This window comes from Arvicanthis niloticus, chromosome 3, assembly GCF_011762505.2.
Source record: "Arvicanthis niloticus isolate mArvNil1 chromosome 3, mArvNil1.pat.X, whole genome shotgun sequence".
In the NCBI taxonomy this organism is placed as follows: domain Eukaryota; kingdom Metazoa; phylum Chordata; class Mammalia; order Rodentia; family Muridae; genus Arvicanthis; species Arvicanthis niloticus.
The window spans coordinates 92520294-92539031 of record NC_047660.1 but is presented as its reverse complement, the minus strand read 5'-3'; positions in this window follow the sequence as shown (position 1 = coordinate 92539031).

Sequence of the window (18738 nt, the reverse complement as noted above, 5' to 3'; positions counted from 1 at the left end):
TCATATCCTATATGTATACTCTCCTTCCAAGTACTCATTCCATTAGCCACTATTTGTATGGTTCCTACCCTTGCAAGTGATTAAGAAAAGTACTGGGACGATTATCCTAGAAAAACATTAAATTTTGCTTTTAGTTTTACCATTAATGCTAATGGAATCCAAACAAAATGGTACTGTTTGATGGTAGTGAAAAGTCAACTTTGAGTTAGAATGGTCTTATTATTCCTCAACATGATTTTCAAGCTGTGTCTTCTGTGCTTGATAGTTTTGTGACAGCTTGACACAAGCTACAGTCATCTGAAAGGAAGAACCTCAACTGAGAAAATGACCCCACAAAATCCAGCTGTAAGGCGTTTTCTTAATTAGTGATTGGTGGAGAGGACCTAGCTCATGGTGGATAGTGCCATCCCTGGGCTGGTGGTCCTGGGTTCTAAAAGAAAGCAGGTTGGTCGTGCCAGTAAACAGCACCTCTCCATTGCCTCTGCACCAGCTCCTGCACTCAGGGACAACTTCCCTGTTGTACCCTGTCCTGACATACTTCAGGAAATGTAAGCCAAATAAACTCTTTCCTCCCCAAGTTGCTTTGGTCATAGTGTTTTATCACAGCAATAGAAAGCCTAACTAAGACCCCTTCCATTAGTAAGCTCCCTGTGGAACTACCCAACACTCTCCCTCTCCCCCACTTCTGGTCCCGAGGCCCACTTCAGATTAATAGAAACTTTTCCTCTTGAACCAGCATTTTACAGAGGAGCCAGGCCTGGGTTTGAGTCTTTGACTATTTTTGTGGTTAGGAGAGCAATATCCCAACATACCCAGCAGGTATGTCCAATCACTAGGACTATGAAGCAGACATATATTGGGACATGCAGAAGTTAGAACAGTCCTTCCATCTTAATACAAAAGACTGGGTATATTTATTTTCTTTCACTGAGCAACAAATACCACCACCTAGTACTTAGAACTAGACCCATGAGTTTCTTAGGTCACAGGATGAAGCAGCTTATAGAATCTTGAGGTAGAACCATAGTGTTGTCCATGGCAACCATCTTACTAGAGAGTTGAGGTTCCCTTTCTTACATTTCTGTTTTCCTTTTTGAGATAGAATCTGATGTGTCCCAGGATGGAATTAAACTCACTGTACAATATACTCTTATACTATTGCCTCTACCTCTTTACAACGTAGATTGTAGACATATAACCAGTTTTGGTAGTGCTGGGGAATCAAACCTAGAGCCTCATGCATGCTAAACAAGCACCCTACCAACTGAGCTACATCCCTTTCCCAGCCATTTCACTTTTAAGTAACTCAAAGTCAATTGATTATAGTTCAGTCATGGCCGTAATATCCCCATGTTGTTCACCAGCTCTGCACACACACACACACACACACACACACACACACACACACACATTAAACACAGACATACACCAAGGAGTAAGAACCCCAAGGCCATCTCAGAGTTCTAAACAAAAAGCTTTTCGGAAAACAAAGGGTTATGACTATAAGTGTAAAATAGCACATGAGGAATTCAGTGACCGTAGTCAATGAGGTGCATACCCCGGAGGAGCCTTCAGTGAGCAATGATGATCAAAGATCCAGAGGGCTGAAGTATGGATGGATGGAAAAGAGAGATGGGACCAGTGGGGAATCCTGGGAAAACCACCAACAGAGAACAAATAGATATACACACTGGGGAAAACTGAGAGCTCACTCAGCACAGGCTGCTTGGGAAACAATGACCTAGAAAGAAGGAGAGCCCAGTCTGATGTCAGAAAAGATACATTTCCACGGTGAACTGCATGCCTTTCGCTGAGAAATGCTCCTACCTCACTGAGCTTTTAGTCTAAGCACCAACTTTTCAAACCCATGCTAATTCTTATTAACCAGGTGCTCAAGGTAAAAATATCACCTAAACATTCCCCAGTTAAAGTTTAGAGACCCTAATTTAACCTCTTCATCTTGTAATGTTGTAATATCTATCAACTAACATGTGGTACCCATCCTTAGACTAAGGTCTTGAGTTACATGAAATGGCATGCAAAGACCTTTTTAAATTTTTTATTAGCATACACTTACTATTCCAAGAGTGAGTTTCATTATGACATTTTCATAATATATTTTGACTGTATTCACCTCCTATTACCCCATTCTATTCTCCTCCAACTCCAGCTGATTCCCCTTCCTCTTGACAACTAGGCCCCTCTACTTTCTATAAAAAATATTCCACAGAGGGTTTTGATGTGTGGGGTAAGTTGCATGTGTTTTGACAGAGTTTATCTATATAGCTCAGTCTGGCCTTGAAGTCATTAGGCAGCTCAGGCTGGGCCTTAGACTATCTTTCCACCTCAAGCTCATAAGTGCTCTACAACTGGCTTAGCTGATATTAATGGTTAAACATGGTAGCTTTCCCATTAAGATTATGAACAAGGTAATGACATCCCTTCTCACCACTCCTTGTCAATGCATCACTGCAATCATAGCTAATGCAACAAGATAAGACAAAACAAAGTAAACTAGAGACAGATGCAGTTATGGTTTATATATGCTCAGCCCAGGGAGTAGCACTATTAGAAGGTATGGCGCTTTTGGAATAGGTGTGGCCTTGTTAGAGTAGGTGTGTCACTGTGGGTGTGGGCTTTAAGACCGTCATCCTAGCTGCCTGGAAGTCAATATTCTGCTAGCACCCTTCAGATGAACACACACACACACACACAAACAGACCTGAACTCTCAGCTCCTCCTGCACCATGCCTGCCTGGATGCTGCCATACTCCAACCTTGATGATAATGGACTAAATGTCTGAACCATAAGCCAGGCCCAATTAAACGTCCTTATAAGAGTTCCATTGGTCATGATGTCTGTTCACAACAGTAAAACCCTAACTAAGATAGTTGCACATCTGTAACCCTGGTGCTTGAGAAGCTGAGGGAGAAGGGTTATGAATTTGAAGCCAGCTTGAGTTATGAAGTAAGTTCCCAACCAGACTGAGTCATATAGAGAGACTCTGTCCAAGAGTTCAGTTGTGTGATTTGTCAGCTTGTGGTATTTATATGAGAGACTTATTTCAAATTAAAAAAAAAAACAGAAAAGTAAAGAAATAGAGAGTATGAATTCAAGTTGTTTTCCTTTATGATGTCACAATTGTTGGTGTAGGAACAAGGAACAGAGAGCAAACAGTTATTGAATCTGATAAGCAGTTTGCATACACTTGCAGGCTGCAAGGTCAACACAGACTGTCATATCCCTATGTGTCAGCAATTAACACAAAAATCAAAATTAAAACATAATACTTAAGGCCAGGTTGGACAGTGGTGGTACACACCTTTAATGCCAGTACTTGGAAGAGAGACGCAGGTGGATCTCCAAGTTTCAGATCAGTCTGTTCTACAGAGTGAGTTCCAGAACAGCCAGGGCTACACAGAGAAACCCTGTCTCAAAAACAAAAACAAACAAAAAACACCATAATATTTAAATTAGCTTCCTCAAAAATACTTAGGTATAAATCAAACAGAGAGAGAGAGAGAGAGAGAGAGAGAGAGAGAGAGAGAGAGAGAGAGAGAGAATCTTTACTTCTTTCTTCTTTGTTCCTATACAGATTGGGACACACATACACACAATCTTTATGAAGAAAACTGCAGGGCTCCAATGAATGAAATCAAAGAACTAAAACAAAAGAAATGTTCTGTTTCATGGGTAGGAAGGTTCAATGCTGTGAGAGTATCAGTTACTATCAATTTTATAGATTCAGTACAATTAAAAATAGCAGCAAACAAGTGCATACTGGTAAAATGGTTCTGAGGTCCCTATGGAGAGGTAAGAGTTCCCCAAAAGCTTACACAATCTTAACACAGTGTCAGAAATGGATCCTGTGCAAGTTCAGGTCTTACAGTAAAGCTACTGCAATTAAAATGATACAATCTTAGTGAAAGAGTAGAAAAGTAAGTCATTGGAGCATAATAAAGATCCCAGAAAAGCCCACGTAAGCATAGTCAGTTGACCACTGACAAAAAAGCAAAGGTAAGCTTTAAATCTGCTCCTCCTACCTCATCGGAGTAGCTTGGATTACAGGCCTGCACGATCAGGCTCAATTTTGAAATATTTTTTTTTCTGGTTCTGAGTATTGAACTCATGGCCTTGTACATGCTAGGCAAGTGCTCTGCCAATTCAGCTAGATCCTTAGCTTTCAAAATAAAAATTTTAACAGATAAGTATATAGATAAGAATACACCAAAAGAAAGGGTTGAAGAGATAGCTTAGTAATGAGTTCCAGTTATAGTCAGTGTGGTGGTTTACACATGCTTGGCCCAGAGAGTGGCACTATTAGGAGGTGTGGCCCTGTTGGAGTAGGTGTGTCACTGTGGAAGTGGGCTTAAGACCCTCATCCTAGCTTCCTGGAAGTCAGTCTTTCACTAGCAGCCTTCATATGAAGATGTAGAACTCTCAGCTCTGCCTGCGTCATATCTACCTGGATGCTGCCCTGCTCCCACCTTGATGGTACTGGACTGAACCTCTGAACCTGTAAGCCAGCCCAATTAAATGTTGTCCTTTTTATGACTTGCCTTGGTCATGGAGTTGCTTTTAATCCCCTATGTTCTTAAATTCCATAGTACATTCTCTGCCACATGCCTTCGTAACTATTGACTGTGCACTTATGTGTGCTGGCAAGACAGTCATACAATTTGTAACAGTCCCAGAGTTTTGCTTGCCCAGGGACTGAGCACCATAAAGTAAAAAGGCCAAGCCTCCTTCAGATGGTGGGTACTTTGATGTCATTGTCAATGCCGAATCTGAAAGATACATTCTCTGGGCAGCTAGGGCAGTCTTTCCCACCTCTCTCTTTGGATGATACCATTATGTACTGTAGCTCTCACAGGTAAGCTGAAGAGACCGGATTGGTTTCCTCACTCCCTTGTTCCTTGCCAGCTCACCACCAATGCTCTCTACCTCTCGGGGCTGCTGTGACAGAGATGAGAATTGAGAGCTTTTGTTCAGAGCATGCAGGAGGTGTCCAATGACTACTGCAAGATTCCTGGTGCTGAGCAACAGATGCTATAAACAGGCAGGTGGAGCACACCACATCTCAAGACAGCACAGCACTTGCAAGAGCACAAGGGACAGCAGTGAGCACTCACTGGAACCTAAGAAAGGGATGCTTAGAGGAAGTGCCGAGAAGCTCAGGGGCACATAGGAAGGTCTGGATTTGAGAAGGCTAGCAAGACAGACTCAGTGGTGAGGACGAGGGCTAGAATGACTCCCGTCTTTCATTTATTAGGGACAAATTGAAGATCTGAGTAAGTTTATTTCCCCCCAACGATGCCTGCTTTTTAAGTGACATAGATAAAAGCCACTCCCAACGATCTATGGTCAAGAATGGAAACACTTGTGCCTCAAAGGTGGAGATAGGAGAGTCAAAAGCTCTGCATCATCCCTGGCTACATAGCAAGCTGGATTTAAAGACAGCTTTGACTATATCAAAACCTGTCATAAAACATAAAATGAGAGGAGAATGAGACAATCTAAATCAATTAAAAGCTTGAGTATCAGAAGATGTCTATTAGCTAAGTTAAAGCCAATGTGTAAAATTCTGAGGCAGTATTAAAATTCATGACCTCTATATGAAGATGATCAGATGTTTGAGCCCTCAGTTCCAGCTGCATGGCTGGCTGAGGAGTCACAGCACAGGCCAAATGAAGTGAAAGAAACTTCCAGATCTCTTTGCTTTCCTGTTTGAGTCTATTTGTTAAGAAAGAAAAGTTCCGGGCTGAAGACATAGCTCAGTGGTTAGAGCACTGACTGCTCTTCCAGAGGTCCTGAGTTCAATTTCTAGCAACCACATGGTGGCTCACAACCATCTGTAATGGGGTCTGATGCCCTCGTCTGGTGTGTCTGAAGATAGCTACAGTGTACATGTAAATAAAATAAACATATCCTGAAAGAAAGAAAGAAAGAAAGAAAGAAAGAAAGAAAGAAAGAAAGGAAGAAAGGAAGAAAGAAAGAAAGAAAGAAAGAAAGAAAGAAAGAAAGAAAGAAAGGATGAAAAGAAAGAAAGAGAGAAGAGGAAGGAATGAAGAAGGAAGGAAGGAAGAAGAGAGGGAAGGAGAGAGAAGGGGAAGAAGGGAGGGAGGGAGGGAGGGAGGGAGGGAGGGAGGGACGGAGGGAGGGAGGGAGGGAGGAGAAAGGAAAAGTTCCTCTGGTGTCTTTCAACAATAGGCAATTGCCCTGTAAGAGTTCTCAGAAACCAAACCCAGGAGCTCTACTTTGGACCCCCTGGGTCTGAAGAACTCTTTAGTACTGGTCAAAACACACTAATTCCAAAAGAATCGCTACGGTATTTTCAGTCATAATCTTCAAAAGGATCATCTCCACAAAAGAAATGACAGGACCCAAACCTCTCACTGTCCACACAACTCCCAGTTGTAGGAAAGTTTAGCCCAAGCAGTGTAGGACAATCAAGAGTGCCAGAGGGAGGGCGTGTGCTGCGCTCTGAGGACTGCACTGTGTAGCACAGATGAGACCCTGGTCTGGATCCTCATCGCTAGAAAAACAAAAAATATACAGCTTATAGGTAAGATTTATTAGGCAAAATTGTTCCACAAAAGACATCAGAAAAAGAGCTGGCTACAGAGACAGCTTGGAGGTTAAGAGTGCATACTGATCTTTCAGTGGTCCCGAGTTCAGTCCTCGGTACCCTTGGGAAGCTCACAACTGCCTATAATTCTAACTCCAGGGGATCCAACAGCCCTGACCTCCACAGGCACCTGTATTCACATGGACATGCTTACACAGATATATGTACATACACAGGATTTAATTTTTAAAAATCTTGTTTTAAAGACATCAGAAAAGACTCCGCATACAATGTCCAGAAAGTGTAAGTTAATGAAGAGCCATCAGTCCTAATGATGCCACCCTAAGTCAGCCAAATTACAATTATCCCATAACAACAAAAGTCACTATAGAGAATAGATTCTAAGCCCCTAGTGGGCCAGGATGAAACACCTCCAGATCATTGTCTGAGGGCATGAGCTGTATGGCTACAAATAGCTTAAACTGAGACTTTGCAAGAATTATCACCACAGGAAAGAAGTTTACAGATGAGCTCAGCCAGCGAAGTTCCTCAGGAACAATAGTGTTTGGATTCCTGTGGCTTGCTGTGACAAAATGTCCTGAGACTGAGGAGTTTATGAAAAGTAATCATTTATTGATTATAGTTGTATAGATTATAAGGGGTCCAAGATTGCCAGGCAGTGGTGGCGCATGCCTTTAATGCCAGCACTTGGGAGGCAGAGGCACAGGCAGATTTCTGAGTTCAAGGCCAGCCTGGTCTACAGAGTGAGTTCCAGGACATCCAGGGCTACACAGAGAAACCCTATCTCGAAAAACCAAAAAAAAAAAAAAAAAAAAAAAAAAAAAAAAGCGGGGGGGGGGGTGTCCAAGATTAATTATCTGGCATATTTTGTGTCTAATACATGTAGTCTTTATGGATAGTGCCTTCTGAGTGTCCTCAAGCAGACAGAACAAACACATTCAGGGCAGAACCTAGTGCCCAGATTGCCTTCTGAAAGCTCCATCTCTTGCTATAGCATTGAGGATTGAGTTTCAGTATTTGAATGGGGGCATGGGGTAATCAGAGTATATAAATGGCCAATAAGAATCAAAAATAACATGTTTATGAGACCTCTCAAAAATCACGTTACAAAAATGAATTAACCACAAAGTAACCTGGGAGCCCCATACAAAGAACTGAATACCCGAGTCCAAAATGCATGGTGTGTGTGTGCATGTGTTTGTGTATGTGCATGTAAATGAATGTGTGTATTTGTGTGTGTGTGATTTGTAAGGGTGCTTGAGGGCACGTTTCCTCAAGTGACCTCAATGAGTATGTCATCAATATACAAATGTAAGTAAGACTTAATTCCCCAAGCACCGATTTCACTAAAGGTCCCCACACTGAAAAGAGTTTGACCAACATACATCTCACAAGTATTTCTCAGATTATTTAAGTCAAAATGATGGATAAATCTAGAAATAAAAAGTTTCTAAAATTTTGACTGAGGTGAAAACATTTTCAATGCCACAATTAGAACATATTTAACTGAAAAATTAGCCTTAAAAGTGGGTCTGGGGGCAGAGTTCTATAATTCTATCTCCTAGAGAGGATAAGGTATAAATATCAGAACTCCAAGTTCATCCTGGGATTCAGAGTGAGCACAGAGCTATCCTGGGGGACATTGTCTCAAGTATTAGACGTAAAAATAAAAAATAAAAAATAAATAAAGTGAAAAATATGCTAAGAATTTGCTCTATGGTAGAGTGTTTCCAGCACACATGCCCTGGGTTCAAGTCCAACTATAGATGGGAAAAAGAGACGTCTTTATCAATAGGATTAACTGGATTAGAAGATGTTCATATAATTTATATATAAAATAACATCCAAAAATTAAGATATTCAGAACAGAACCCTTAATGGGGAGGATTTTGAAGAGTGACTGGCTGAGTTCATGAGAAACAACAAAACCAAGGGAATCCACAAAGGGTTTTTCAAAGAATGCGCCTACATTTGCATTGATAACCATCATCAGATCCTTCCCAAACGGAATACCAGAGGACTTATTATTGCCATGGGTAAAACTCCCAGGTTAAGAGCAAATTTCTTAGGAACTCTCACCAAAAATAACAGTATAATATAGGGTAGCTACATGTGTGCATATTTAAATAATACCTCCTGAAGATTGGGGATTTTAATGTTCCATAATGATAAAACTCTTCCTGTCAGTTCTTTAAAAGAGGGAATGTAGTGACTTTCAGGGAAGGCAGTTGTTCCCAGGAGACAGAGGAGTGCTGCGAAAGAATTAGTGGCTGAGACTCCCAAGCAAGCACAAAGGTACAAAGTCTCCAGAGGAAGACAGCCAACCCCAAATGCCGTAGGACCTGAAGCAGTTTGCAGCAGCATTGCAGCATTGAACGGATGCTGTGCTCAGCGGCCTGTGCCTCATCACGAAGACTTGCCTGGTGCTTCTTTCCTGCAGAAACCAAGCTGCAAAGAAGATGCTGAGACCATACCAGCTGTCTGGAAAAAGCAGAACCATGCTGAGCTACCAGGAAGAGATTTAGACCAACTGGGCTACCTGGGAAGGACACTCTCCAACCTGTTGAGTTGCCTGTAGGCTGTGTAAGTGTGCGGTTTCAAGCTTTTGAGCTTTAACTATGCTAGAATAGGCTTGGGTGATATAGCCCTCTTTGAGTTATTTCTGCTCTTATAAGTAACCCCTCATCCATATTCTTGTAAGTAACCCAAGTAAAATTCATTGGCTCACCAAGTTGAACTTTGGTGGTATCTATAATTTAGTCTGTTGTGGGATCCATATCTGGTGTGAGTAGATGTGTGTTGAGTATCCCCAGGGGAAGTTTTGTCACAAAACAAATCTTTCCTCATTTTATGACTTTTTTCTTTCAGATACCCAAGGGAGAAGAATACGACAGGCTTAACTGGAGGTTGCTAGCAAGAGCTTTGTTTACCTCTCTCCACCACAAGGGGGCAGTATAAAGCCAAGAGAGGTAAGTGAGGAGGCGCTACTTGCCTCCTGTAAACATTTCAGGTTTCATAATTAATGGATTAAGCCCCAGAATCGTGCTTTATACACCAGATTCTGCTGCATAGATCTGCTTAGCATCTAGCCTTTTCTTAAAAGATCTGAACATTTTCTTAAGCAGCCTCACAGAACAAAATAAGAAGTGCAGAAATGTGGACTAAACAGAAGTTAGAAAAGGGATTATATAAAAAATATTTTGACATGGCAGTTACATTTCTTAAATATTTCAGGTATATAATTAGATGAAACAGAATTCATCATGGAAATATTCCACTGTGGCTATTATGTAGCTGAGGGAGTGATACTGTCTTTAGTTGTCCAAACAAATGCATCATCTAAGGGTGAGCATGTGTGTGTACATACATGTATGCATTCATGTGTTTATGTATGCATATTTGCATGCATATGCAGGTGCTCACGCGTATTTACATGTATGCATGAAGAACTATCAAGAAAGATGGCCATTTGAGTGATAGGATTACTACTAAATTTGTGTTTTATTATGCTTTTCTGTGTGGTTTCAAATGACTCTCTAACATGATTCTGAGTCCTTTATAAAACTCAAGACATATACACAAAAATTTCATGTGCAGAAAATAATTTTAAGCAAACCTTGTTAATGTGCAAATGATCAACTCTGTTTCTTCATTTTCCCCAGTGTGGAATCCTATTTATATTTTAGCTTTGTTGTGACTTGAATGATGTGGTAGTGTGGATGAGAATGGTCATGCGCTTGCATGTTTGATCCCAAGTTGGTGGAAGAATTTAGGAAGAATTTGAAGGTATGGCCTTGTTGAAGGAGGTGAGTCTCTGGGATCAGGCTTTGAGGTTTTAGAATCCCACACCAAGCTCAAGCTCATTAGTCTCTCTCTCTCTCTCTCTCTCTCTCTCTCTCTCTCTCTCTCTCTCTCTCTCTCTCTCTTCTCTCTCTTCTCTCGCTCTTTCTCTCTCTCTTCCTCCTTCCCTCCCCATCACCCCCTCTCTCCCTCCCCTCTTCCTCCGTCCCTCACTTCTGTCTCAGGGCTGTGAATGAGTTTTCAGCTACTACCTCAATGCCACGCCTGTCTGTCTGCTATGATGGTCATGGTCTTACCCTCTACAACTGTAAGGTCCCAATAAACTTTCTTCTGTATGTTGCCTTGGTCATGGTGTCTCTCTTTTCATAACAATAGAAAAGGCCCCAGCACCAGACAATCATGGAGTAACATCCCTGACTGCTTCCCTTTCTGTCCTGCTCTCTGGCTATTTGGATGGTGAGGGATCTGCTAGTCCTGGGAACCTCTTCTTCCATGGGGCAGGGCAAATGCATTAATATTGCACTGTGTGGTTTGTCCTCTTTGGACTTCTGAACTTGCTGGTCCTTATCCGGGGTTCAGTGGGCCTTTGGGGGCTTTCTAACATCGTTCTACTCCATGTGTAACGGAAAAGCTAAGCTCTGAGAGGGAGATGTGATTCTAGTCATGTTGTTCAGTTCATATGATTATCTACCCACCTAAACAGTGAAAGAAACCACTGAAATGCCCCTATCCTCAGCTTCTCTGACACTCAAATGAGTTACTCTGTGAAGAACACATAGAAGGACATACCTGGGTCACCAAGAATTCCCAAGATACCATGGTTCTTACCATCATTGATATTTTCCTGGACTCACATAATTTTAAGCCACTTCTTGTAGCTGCAAGTAATTAATGCAGCTCCCCACCCACCCCTTCCTGTGCTTTCACTATATGTGAATGAGAGCCCTACTGCTTTTCCTTATATAGCCACAGGGTGGCAGCAGTGCTTCATAATTTTAACTTGCCTCTAATCCAGCTAGGAATTGTTCTGTTGGGGGGTTGCGGGGTGGATTTTCTTTATTTGTTTGGTTGGTTTTTGTTGTTGTTTTTTTGGTTTGTTCACTTAAAAAAACCTACATATATTTATAGTATACAACATAATGATTTGAAATGTATACATTGTGGAATGGCTAAATATAGAAATAATTAGCATAGACATTATTGCTCTGTTTCTTTTCTTTTTAGTAAGCTCACTTAAAAATATAGTTTTTTAGTGATTTTCTTATGTGCAGACCTGATTAACTATAGTCTGCATGCCAGACAGCAGGTCTCTTAACTGATTCCTTCTATCTATTGAAAATGTGTCTTTAACCACTTCCCAAACCACTTCACACACGAACACACACACACACACACACACACACACACACACACACACACACTGACACTCTGGTAACTGTCTTTTGAAATGGATAGTTCTTAGTTCCAGAGGCCCATCAAAAGCAAGGCTCCTAGAATCAGTTCATTGGCTTATCCAGAGTCAGAAGACAATGAAACCTTTCATGAGCTTCAAAGAGTAGTTGTGGACTTCTCGGTCACTAATGAAACTATTACAGCACAACACACACACACACACACACACACACACACACACTTATTCACTCACACACATCCCAAGGGTCAACTCAAGAGAAAGGGTAAAAAGCAGTAAGAACCAGAAGTCAAGAGGAACCCATATGTTCTGGACACGACAGGACTGCTGCTTTTATGAGCTCACAACTGTGGTTGCCTGCACAAGACAAAGCCACTTTACAATCCAGCATTGAGGAAGAAGAGTCTCAAGAGCACCCAGCCCTAGCTAAGTGCTACTGACAGTCATAACATCCAGTGAAGGGAGAGTCAGCCTTCTTGAGGGCTAAAGCCCCTGGTAAGTTAACCCCATTCTCTGGTGGATGGCCCCACACTTGTGAGTATAGGGGCAGTGCAAACTGAACTCAGTGGACCATTAAACACAAAACAGAAGTAGATAACGCAGGTGGATGGGGCTTAGAGGAGTCACAGGGGATTGGAGGCTAAATATGATCAAAATATATTGTATGCATGTATCAAATCGCAAAGAATAAAATGCTTTTAAAGGGCTAAATTAAAAGTTCCCTTTTGTGTTTTTTTTTTTTTCATGGAAATTTAATTAGCACACAATTTTCTGTAAAAACAAAAAAAAAAAACAAAAAACCTTGCTTTGGCTTGTATAAGTCTCAGTAATTTACAAGACTATAATGCGACAAACAACTCAAAAATACCAGTGACAGTTTATTGAGCACCTACCAAGTTCAACTACTCTTTAAAATGTGCTTTCTTTGTAACTGCAAAGAAAGAAAGTAAGAGTAGACATACTATAAAGGAAATAGAGGCCCATGAGGAAGAAGTCATATTTATGCTTAGTCCTGTCTGGATCCCTTTTCTATTTCTATAGTAAAAACGCATAAGGCTGCATAATTTATGGGAAGTGAGGTTTTTGTTGTTGGTTGGTTGGTTGGTTGGTTGGTCGTTCAGGCACTTCATTTTGAAAGCAGAGATGGAAGTTAGAGTACCATCCATGTTCCTGGCTTCTGATCAGGGCATCGTGCTACATGCATTACAACATGGTTGTTGTTGAAAAAGCAGAAGGGGAAGCCAGCATGGACAAAGAGAAGGCATTCAAGCCAGAGAAAGGATAGAAGACAACGACTTATTTTCTACTAACCAGCTGTTGTACAGCAGTATCCTCTGTGCAAACTGCCACCAACTTTAAATTCGTTTGTGCCTGCTTGCAGACTGTTGACTGTCCCAAGTACAAGGAGGGAATGGGAAGGTCATTTGAACCTCACTTGAATATCCATCTGGACTGTTCACCCAGTCATCTACCCTAATTGCATATGGCACCTGGGTCTAGTGGGAGAGGCTATAGTAGACTGTTTGAGGGAACTTCGGGAAGAAGCCTTCAGCTATGAGGCTATGGGGGAAGCTTTTCCAACATGGCTGCCTTGGGGTCAACACACTCCTGTCAGTAAACCCTCACCCGTGCTTTGTAACTAAGCCCAATAAGCTCACTGGTTTCCCAGGAGGAAGTTTGGTGGAATCCAACTGTGGTCTGTCATTGGGACCTTAGAAGGAAGGAATGTAGACATTGCCTAGCCCTCTCTTCCAGAAGGAGAAAATTGCCATGGCTCCAGCTTTCTTGGTTACCAACTCATTTCTTAGTGGTGTACTTTCCGGGTTGGTACTTTCATGACCTGATCACCTCCCGCCTCTTAAAGGTCCTACCATCTCCCACTACTGTTATATTAAGGACCACATTTTCAGCACATAACCCATAAGGCAATTCACTACATTCAGCCCATAGCCAGGTCTGTGATTCATTTTGAATCAACCTTTGTGGAAGGTTCAAGGTGTGTATCCAGATTCTTTTTTATTTCATGTGTTTATCTGATTATTCTGGCACCATTCATTGGAAAGTCTGTCCTTTCTCCTATGAGTCACCTTTGTGGGTTCATCAAAGATTGTTGTCTGTACTTGCCTGACTCTATTTCTAGACTGTTTTCTGCTCCACTGGACTGTGCATATGTACAGCTGTTGGGCTACAGTTCTAAGCAATGCAAATGTCTAGGAAGTTCTGAGATGCAATCTCAAAAAAAGTTTTGAGAGTGCATCAACACTTATTACTAAACTAGTTATTTAAATTCTTTTCGTTTCAGATAAACTTTAAATTGAACTCGTTGATCTCTACAAAATACCGTGCTAGAATTTTACTGAGATTTTGTTCCAGCTGTAATTTGAGTTGGAAACAATTGGCATATTAACCACATTGAGTTTTCTAATCCATGAGCATAGAATAGCTTTTACTAATCCAAATTGTCTTTGTTTTCCTTTTCCACTATCTTGTAGCTTCCCACAAATAGTCTCATTGGGTTGATCTTAGCATTTGGATGTGTCTGAGCAGTGTGGAAATTCGGTCGACCAAAAGCTTGGCTGTTCTGGTTGATCAAGACAGTTATTCGTCATAAGAATGCAACCTGGTTGTGGTTCATTTCAGTTCCTTTCTTAACGTTCAACACATATGGAAGGTGCTTTAGGTAAAATTAAGTTCACTTGAATTTTTTAAAAAGAATGTATTTTATTGTTATTGAGTGAAATATTTTATAAACATTAATAAAAATTCAATTGATTGATAGTGTTGCCTAGGTGATTGGATACTGTCTTAGTCAGGGTTTCTATTCCTGCACAAACATCATGACCAAGAAGCAAGTTGGGGAGGAAAGGGTTTATTCAGCTTACACTTTCCACCTTGCTGTTGATCACCAAAGGAAGTCAGGACTGGAACTCAAGCAGGTCAGGAAGCAGGAGCTGATGCAGAGGCCACGGAGGGATGTTACTTACTAGATTGCTTCCCCTGGCTTGCTCAGCTGGCTTTGTTATAGAACCCAAGACTAACAGCCCAGGGATGAGGCCACCCACAATGGATCCTCCCACCTTGATCACTAATTGAGAAAATGCCTTACAGCTGAATCTCATGGAGACTTTTCCTCAACTGAAGCTCCTTTCTCTGTGATAACCCCAGCCTGTGTCAAGTTGACACACAAAACCAGCCAGTACATATACATACTGATTTCTTCCTATTTGAGTTCCTACCAAGAGAGAGAAGCTAAAGTCCACCACTCTACTTCTGTCTGTTTCTCTTTCTACTTTTATCAATTTGCATCTTACTGCATGTTGTACTGTTTGTAGAATCCTTGAAACGGCAAGTTGCCAAGGCCAAAGAGTAATTTTTGAGAATTCTGAAGCCTAAGAAGTCCAGGGTCAAGGAGCCTGCCTGCATCTGGGAAAGCCCTTCTTTCTGCCTCATGTCCTAGTAAAAACAGAAGAGCAAGAAAATGTGTGTTTGGAGGGTTGGGGAGGCAGGCAAACATTTTTTCATCAGAGCCCATGCCTGCAATGGCAAAGCTACTTGAAGCTACTTTTGCTAACAGTGTTCATCCATGAGAGCTGAACCTTCCTAATCTCATCACATCTTAAATGTCTATCTAAAGAGCAATAAGTGTGCTAACGTGGATCGAGGAAAGCTTCGGAGGCCCCAGCCCTCAGCAATGAATTAAAGGCAACTGAGCAAAGGCAAGAGTCAGAGAAACAGTCTTACACAGAGACCAAATGGTCAGTCTTACCAGTACCAAATGATTAGTCCTGAAAACAAGTAATGGTATACTGACCAAGCAGGTTGTATATGTATTTAAAAAGATACATATGTGTCTATGCATGTATGTGAGTATTTCTATGTGTGTGTGATATATATGTGTATATATACATATATATTATATATGGGTGTGATATATATACATATATTATGTATGGGTGTGATATATATGTATATATCATATATACATATATATGATATATAGGTGTGACATATATGTGCGTATATATATTATGTGTGGGTGTGATATATATCACATACACACACATACACATATATACAGGTCTTAACACCAATTAAAGAAAAAGCAACCATAAATTTGGAAGAGAGCAATGGGGAAGGGGTGCATGGATGGGAAGTTTGGAGGGAGGAAAGTGAAGGGGAAATGATACATTTTCAAAAAATAAGTTTAAATGTCTCATCTAGCAACAACCCTCTAACATGAGTTTGGGGGAGTAGGTTGAATCAGTAACTTTCTCCTCTAGCCCTCCCACCCAAACCCTTCTTGTATGCACTTATTCTATACAAACAGCTCCAAAGTTCAAACTTCTAGCACCAACTAAGAAGTTCAAAGTGCCAAGTTTCATCTGAATGAGCTCTGGTGAGACTAATGTGACACTCGCCTTTTGGGAAAGTTCTCTCTCCAACTCTGAGCTGATTAAAGGAACAAAGTAGCCAGTGTCAGCACACTCCTATAATCCTGGCACTCGGGAGACACAGACAGAAGATCATGAGTTCCAGGCCAGCCTGGGCTAAGTACCTAGACCCTGTCTCAAAAAAAGTTTTTTTTAAAAAAAAAAGAAGAGGAAGGAGGAAGAAACAAAGGAAGGAACAAAGGAAGGGAAAGGGAGAGGAGAGAGATGGGTGGGGGAGAGAACAGGAGAAGAAAGAGAGGGATTAACAAATGGCTTCTAGAATGAGGCAGTAGAGCAAGTATATAGTTTGCATCACATTCTAGAAAAGGAGAAACAACAAAAGAAAATGGGTTACTGCCCAAAATAAAAATAAAAAAAAAAAAAAAAAAAAAAAAAAAACTGAACAAAGAAAGTAACAGTAGCCATAAGGCTTGAGGAGAGTGAGTCTGCTCCATCCCAAATACCCTAGGGTAGGCTGTGAAAGCCCAAGGCCTCAGGCAACCCTACTCTTCTGGCTTTGCTAGGCTCCATAGTTTTACTAAAAGCTCTTTTAGAATATAGTTTCAAGCATTTTTCTAGACTAATACTTTAGATCAGAAGCACGCTGTGATTCTGGGGTCTTGGATGCTACCCCACTCCATAATGGCAACTCTCTGTGGTGGGGCACTTTTATTTGGATTATTTTTGGCATTTCCACTTCTGATTGCATGACCCAGCAGTTCTTATATTTCATCCATTTTTTTCCCATTCAGGACCTACAGTATGTCAATCATGGTTATGTTGCTGTCTCTGTCTATTGTAATATCTGTGTCACATCTGCTTCATCTTGTCAAATCCTGCTTTTGCTTGCCATTTAGCAGCTATTGTGACTTTTATTGCAGAAGGACAGCCTTGTATATCAGGCAAATAGAAAATGGTCTAAGTAAACCTTCAGTATGAACTGTTCTCATCAGGAGGAGTTGGGTGTGTTTAGTGTGTGCTGTCTACTGCTGTGACAGGCAACTATTCTCATGCCCATGTTTCTCTGTCTTCCCTTTTGGTTCCCTATATGATCTTGGAAAGAGTCTATGTCTTTCAGCTGCAGTCTATTTATTTATTTATGTGAGTGTGCGTGTGCATGTGCCTGTGTGTGCATGTGTGTGTTCCTGGGTGGGTGTGTGTGTGCCTCTGTGTGTGTGTGTGTGTGTGTGTGTGTGTGTGTGTGTGTGTGTATTACAGAATGGCTGTAAAAGCCTAAAGAAACAAAGACTTTGTTTGTTGTTTTTGATTTGGTTTGGTTTGGTTTTGATTTTTGGTCTTTGGTTTTGGTTGTTGTTTGGTTGGCTTGTCTGGTTTTGCTTTGTTTTGGCTTGGGGGGTGGGGTTGGTTCTCTGCAAAGCCCCGACTGTCCTGGAACTCACTTTGTAGAAGAAACTAGCCTCATCTCACAGATCTGCCTGCCTCTGCCTCCTGAATGCTGGGATTAAAGTCATGCACCACCACTGTCCTATGAGACAAGGGATTTTTAAAGAGGCCTGAGAAGCCAGAACTAGGAAATAACTGGGAAGCAAGAGTCTGTAAGGTTGAAATAAGTGAACCAGCTTGATCTCTCTGAGAGCCACTACCTGTAACCATCACAGCTGCTAACTGCCTCTGTCACCAGTAGCCACAGGGTGGAACAGGCCCAGCTGCAGAAGTGAGAGGACAGGGCCAGGGCCAGGGACAGGGACAGGGCCAGGGCCAGGGCCAGGGCCAGACAAAGGAGCAGGTGAGGACAGACAGCAGAGAGCAAGTCAAGGACCAGCCAGCAGCCAGGACCAACCTGTGCTGAAGACCCTGGCTTAGTGAGAGTTTTCTGCCTGTCTGTCTTTCTACCTTGACACATTCCAGGTAGATAGAGTCCACTGACATTGTAGTGCTACCTCTTTATGGGGTCCAGGTAAAGGAGTTCTAGTCTGTCCTTGGTGTCCTTGGTCTGCTGTGCTCAGTAAGTTCTTGGGCCTGATTTTCTTGATGCAGTTTCCACTTGCCTGTGTGCACCTACAGTCCCAGTTCAACTCACCCAGATAAATGTTCTTCTCCAAAGATTAAGTCAGTCTATACCACAAGGCAGTGTCAGACAGATGGTGCCATTCACATGTCTACCCAGGTGCAGCAGCATCCTCCATCTTCCAAACCGGGTCAAAAGATGCTTATAAGATAGAGTCTGGCCGGGCGGTGGTGGCGCATGCCTTTAATCCCAGCACTTGGGAGGCAGAGGCAGGTGGATTTCTGAGTTCGAGGCCAGCCTGGTCTATAGAGTGAGTTCCAGGACAGCCAGGGCTACACAGAAAAACCCTGTCTCAAAAAAACAAAAACAAAAAACAAAACAAAACAACAACAACAAAAAAATGATAGAGTCTGTCACAGCAAGGCAGTGTCTGAAAGCCTACTGTTCTATACAATATGGAAGAACTGAGGGCAGAGACAACACCATCTCAACACTAACCTGAGATAGTGTATATGGTGATCAGCACTGTGCCAGACA